This window comes from Leucopleurus acutus (assembly GCF_964270905.1).
Source record: "Leucopleurus acutus genome assembly, chromosome: 18".
Taxonomy (NCBI): Eukaryota; Metazoa; Chordata; class Mammalia; order Artiodactyla; family Delphinidae; genus Leucopleurus; species Leucopleurus acutus.
In genome coordinates, this window is record NC_139160.1 from 12,159,449 (window position 1) to 12,165,448 (window position 6,000).

Sequence of the window (6,000 nt, forward strand, 5' to 3'; positions counted from 1 at the left end):
TATTATATTTTTATTTTGTCGTTGTTCTGGGATTTGCTTTATTATCACTAGCCTCTGAGAAAATGCATTTCACTGGAATAGGACTATACGATGGTGACTTTAGAAAAAAACAATGTCTATCATATCCTTAACCATAGTTAAGTGTTTATCAAGTGTCTTGAAAAGATAAAAGCTATTATTACATGATTTGACGCTTGAATTTTGAAAGTTGGGGACAGAAAAAGTCTTTGAAATGTCAATCTGAAGTATTAAATAAAACAGTACCTACACCACTATAACCATCTTCAATCACAACCAAAAGCTGTCTCCAAATACCAATGCACATTTAAGTTATTTTTTAAACGTTCTAATAAAAGAAGTAAAATATATTTGTTTCAAATATAACCGTGTGTGCGCGCGCGCTTTAAAAAAAATACTGAGGAGCAAAGGTTAAATTCTGAACCAAATCCTTGGACTTAGTTCAATCCCATAAACACTGAAAGTAATAACAATCATGTTAACGGTCAACATCACTAGTAGTCTTTAATAATACAGCTACTCATCTCCCTAGAAGGAGCATCAGAAGTTGCTCTAATGCCCGCCCATCTGGCCCTTTACAAAACAAAACAAAAAAAAAAGGAGTGGGAATTTCTTCCAAAGACCTGTCTGTAACTGCCTCCTGTAGCATCCCACCCTACTCTGGCTTGCTAGAGGAACTACACACAATGACGTTTCAGAAAGCCCCACAGGTTAAGAGACGACACACATAAAAGCTTCCTATTTCAAACACGTTTCATATAAAGTCACCAAATGAGGTCCTTTAATGTGAACGAGAGCGAATAAAAAAATAGTTCCATTTATAATGGGGGGGCTTTCTTATATTACCTTTTTTTGACTTGCTTTTGGAAATTTCAAAGAAAACTGCTGAATCCCTATATATTTAAGGCAACGTAATTTCACAGGCAACAACAATCTTGAAGGCAAATCCGTTAAATTACAATACACTAAGGCAAATCTCGAGCATTCTCAAGAGTCAGAGTAAAGCAATTCATTACAATTAGAGACTGCAGAACTGTGCCAGGCCTACGGGAACGCAATAATGCCGTGTCACGAACCTGCGCATTCCAAGAGAAACTTCTTCCAGACACAGAAATGAAGTCGGAGGGACCTGCTGCAGTGCTCAATCCCTAATAAACACGAACAATCGTATTCGAAGGAGTAAAATCGCGAGCTATCCGTTCCTAATGTTGACCTTTGTGGAAAGAAAGACTATCGAACTTTCACGAAGCTGTAAGCGCTGGGTGAGGGTGGATAATCGATTCTCAGAGCCAACATAAACACCGGGGGTGGGGCAGCAAAAACTGATCAATAGAGATGCGTCGGGAGGGCTGCGACCGAAGCGAGAAAGGCGGCGCTCTGCGACAAAACAGTAAATAGAGGAGAGGAAATAGGGAGCGCGAAGGTTCCATAAACCTATGCGATGGGGGCTAAGAACAACTTCTCAGACTATTCTCTCCCAAAACTGCTCCCTTCCCGTAAAGTTTCATCTCCCAGACTTGGATTGGGGGCCGCGGCCTTCTCGCCCGGCCAGCCCGCGGACTCGGGACGCTCGCACAAACCCGCCCGCCTTGGGGGCCCGCGCAGGGGCGACTCCCTCTCGCCGGCCGCAGCCCCACCTGTGCCTTCCAGACCTCGGGCGCTTCGGCACCGGCCGAAGAGCTCCCCGGCCGCAGCCCAGCGCCCGCTCCCTCAGACGCGGCGCAGCCGCCGCCGAGCGCTCAGCCGGGACCAGCCCGCCGTTCCGCGGTTCCCTGCGCCCCGCACACTGGCGCCCGCACGCCGGAACTGACAAAGCCTCGGGAGCCGCGCGCCACGTCACGCTGCCGCGCCGCCCGGCCCGCCAGCCCGGCTCCCGCGTGACCCGAGCGCGAGCGCGCAGCCCGCGCAACTCGGCTTTCACGGGAGGCCCACTCGGGCTTTTGCCCGGGGGACTCGTCCCCGCCTGCCCAGCCTAAATTCTGTCCACTCTGACCTTCTCAGTGGTCTCTGGGGAGACGTCAGTCCACTTCGAACCCCTGAGTCCCGTAAAACTCTAGGGCGAGAAAAGGCTGGAGGGCGGAAGGCCCGGAGAGAACCACTTGAGCCAGCGGCTCAGCGCGGACCCCCAACCATGGTCTCCCGGCCACGTCGACGGCCCCGCGCTTGCGCAGTCTCTTGCTCTCCGCGGACCCCAGGCGGCTGGGGGGAGTGGGCGAGAGCGGTGGGCCGTGAGCGCTCTGACGGCTAGGGGGAGCCGTGTGCGCCGGAAGTCTGTAGCAGCACGGCAAAAAATGTTAAATTCCTGATTCCTAAGGTTAAATAGCAAGTGTGCCGATACCATTTATGATTATGGAAAGCTAACAGGGGAAGATCAGAGTAAACATACTCTACTTTTCTTCAGAAGTTCTTTAAAATTAGTAAGATAGCATAGCTGTGTGGACAGGGAATGCTACCTGCTTTTCCGGTCCTACAAGGATCAAGCCAAAGCAACAGCCCCTGCCCCCGCCCATAAGCCCTGAGGGGAGTTTAGGATGGAGAAAAATCGAAAGCGGTCTATGCTTTGGATACTGGCCCTAGATAGTAAAGATGCATATCTATGGAATTATGAGCCCAGACTCTTGCATCTTCCCATATAGAGAGAAGCACTAAGATCATGAACTTTAGACGTCTGTTCTTTGTGATTAGCGGTAATCTTTTGATGTTCTATCACATTTTTAAAGCAAAAAAAAAAAAAAAAAAAAAAAAAACAAAACCAAAACCAGAAAGCCCCACAGAACTCCTACATATCCTGGTTCCTCCCTTATCTCTTCAGAGCAGTTCCTCAGAGTTATCTGAGAGGCTGTGTCCCAGGCAACTGTCCTTAGTAAGAGCCCTGAATAAAACTTAATCTTGAAACTTTTAGGTTGTATGTTTTTCTTCAGTCAAAAGATGTCAGATTTTATACTCTTGAATAGACCTGCCTTAAAAAACTATATACATATGTATACATACATATATATAATGTGCCCTGAGCTCTTAAGACTAAGTGACTTTTTTAAGGATGGCAGAGACTTAATTCCAGATGAATTGTTACTCCCCTCAATCAAAATTAATTAATGATGGGGAATATTGGATGACTACTGGAGGGGAGGCTTTTAAATTTAAAATCTGGTAGTGCCACTTGGTAGTTCTCTGGAGTCTCAGAAAGATAACAGCCAGCCATCCCAAAGAGAAAAACCTCTAAGGGTTGTATACATTAACACAGTGGTTTTAGATGATTTTGCTCTTACACACCTTAAAAAGAATTCTGAAAAACTGTGACTCTGTACCTTCTCCCTCATTTTTAGATGGAGCATCAAAATTTTTCATCTCACTTAGAGAGTTGCAAGGGATGCAAATTGTTTTATTGTAAATTGACATTCTAAAATGAAACAGTTACGTAACTTTGAATTGTAGCCAGTGGAACCTAAATACCAGATAATTTTATATCCATCATCAGTTTTTAAAACTATATTAACAAGCTTTTCTTTAATAGGAGGAAATTTTACATCATTCCTTTTCTTCTTAAACTCATATCTCCATATCACTTGATGAAATTTTATCCCAATATTTATTTATTCTGGTTAGATATGGCCCCCCAAAATATAATCAATAAAAGAAAAAAAAATGGTAAATTGTACATCATCAGAATTAAAACCATTTGCTCTTCAAAAGACACCATCAAGAAATTGAAAATACAACCTATAAACTATGAGAATATATTTTCAAATCATCATATTTTACATGTATTTCAAACATACAAAGAACACTTATAACCTAATAATTAACAAGATAAGTAATATAATTTTAAGTGGGCAAAAGATTTGAATAGGCAATTCTCTGAAGACATACAAATATCCAGAAAGCACATGAAAAGATTCTCAGTGTCATTAGTCTTTAGGGAAATGCAAATCAAAAACACAGTGAGATGTCATTACTTACCCACTAGAATGTTTGTAATAAACAAGATAGATACTAACTGGTGTTGTACAAAGATGTGGAGAAATTCAAACCCTCATGCATTACTGGTAGCAATGTAAAATGATGCAGTCACTTTTTGATAAACAATTTGTTTCTTGAAAAGTTATACATAGACTTGCTATATGACCTAGCAACTCCTCTCATAGGTGGGACTGTGTAGACATATGTTTTCATTTTACTTGGTTCAAAACATCAAGTGATGATGCTGTTATAAAACTCTTTTCACTCCTATTTATTTAGTTTGTTTAGGTGGATAGAGTTTCTCAGTTTTCACATCTATAAATATTAAAATTGAAATAGAATGGATGCTGAATTCTGTCTTGTTCTGGAAATAGAGTACATATAATACAAACAATAATACAAATACTTGTATACACAAAGTGCACGAGTGTACTTGATAGAGATGTTCATAGCAACATCATTTAAAACAGGCAAAAAGTGAAAATAATCCAAATATCAATCAACCAATGAAAGGATCTTTGAAAATGTGGTATGTCCATACAATGGAATATTGCTCTATCCCCAAAATGAATGAAATAGTGATATATACCACAACATGGATGAACCTCAAAAACACTATGCTCGGTGAAAGAAGCCAGACAAAGACATATATTTCTGTTTCAATGATTTTTTTTTTAAAGAGACAGAAAGTAGATTATTGGTTGCCTAGGTCTGGAGTTAGTAATGGAATCGACTGTAAATGGGCACAAGGTTTTCTTTTTAGGGTGATGAAAATGTTCTAAAATTAGATTGTGATGATGGTTGTACAGCTCTGTAAGTATAATAAAATTCATTGAATTGCACACTTAAAATGAGTGAATTTTATGATATATAAATTATATTTTAAACAGTTTAAAAAATATCTCCTGCATTGACTATGATAATTATTTATATTATATGTATTCTACATTTGGATAAATATTTATTGAAGAAAGAGTATATATTTATTGGAAATATATCTTGATGAGGTGAAAGCAACTCTTTTTCTCAATTCATCTATTTGCAGATGATTACCATTTATTTCTAGAATGGGACAGAATTCAGCATCAATTCTATTCTACTTTTAATATTTAAAAATGTAAAGCCTGAGGAACTCTGTCCACATTAAAAAAAAAAACAGAAGTAACAGAAGGAATTTTATAAGTGCATTGTCACTCAATTCTTCGAACTACTTCCAAATCATATGCCCTGAATCACTTTACAATATATCATTCAAATTTGTTTTTTAATCCAATAGATCCTTCTTCCATTCTTTTTTAAATTAAAGAATTGGAAATCACTTGATTGCAAAAATATCTGTCACCAAGTGGGTATAGTTATTTACTTCCTCAGTTTCTGGGAAGAACACCAAAAAGACTTTACTAAGATTGACCATCTGGTACCACTGAGGCCCCAGCATCCTTAGTGGTGCCACACTCAAGGTAGTGACTGCATCCCGCTAGTGGTGGCTGGGCACAAGAAGGGAGCCTCCACCTCTCTGCCACACACCCAGAACTTAGCTTCAGCAATAGGTCACTGGAGGCAGGAGGAGATATGCTGGTGCCCTGCCCCTCCCAGGCAAACAGCCCTCCCACTGCTAGCTGTGGCACAAGGGAGCCCTGTACTCTGTGCTGTACCAGTCTGGAGAGGAGTTTCTGCCTCGCTGAGCTGGGAGGGTAGAGGGAGGGAATGGCTCCTGATAATACCACAGACTCTCACTGTTCTTATGGAGTTTCAGATCTTTTGAGGAGTGGTCTGCAGAGCGCGTCATGCTGTTATGCCAGAATTGGAATTCTCAATAAGCTGTTTTAATCGTCTTACTGAAAATGCACAAAAATCTAAAATCATGTTGAAGTTTTCATCTCTGTGTTTTATCCTCTATAACTTGATTAATTTGGCACCCCCTGGAAAACATTACCCCTGTATTTTAAATGATCACCATAATGTGTGTCACTTGGTTAATTGTCAGGCTCCTTTACTTGCGTAGGCTCCTTCCAAGGCAGC

The 6,000-nt window shown here is 41.1% G+C and overlaps 1 protein-coding gene across 3 annotated transcripts in view; it reads right to left on the reverse strand.

Moving 5' to 3' along the window:
- Window positions 1-2,273, reverse strand: part of SPART (spartin) — a 41,338-nt gene extending 39,065 nt beyond the window's left edge. Inside the window, exon 1 of one of the 3 annotated variants that reach the window (XM_082859408.1) lies at window positions 2,012-2,273. The gene's annotated coding sequence lies outside the window, so the exon portion shown is untranslated. Of the gene's footprint in view, window positions 1-1,094; window positions 1,242-1,655; window positions 1,811-2,011 lie in introns of those variants that run through there. The other 2 variants (XM_082859407.1, XM_082859410.1) reach the window with 2 other exon arrangements.
- Between the last annotated feature and the right edge of the window lie 3,727 nt (window positions 2,274-6,000).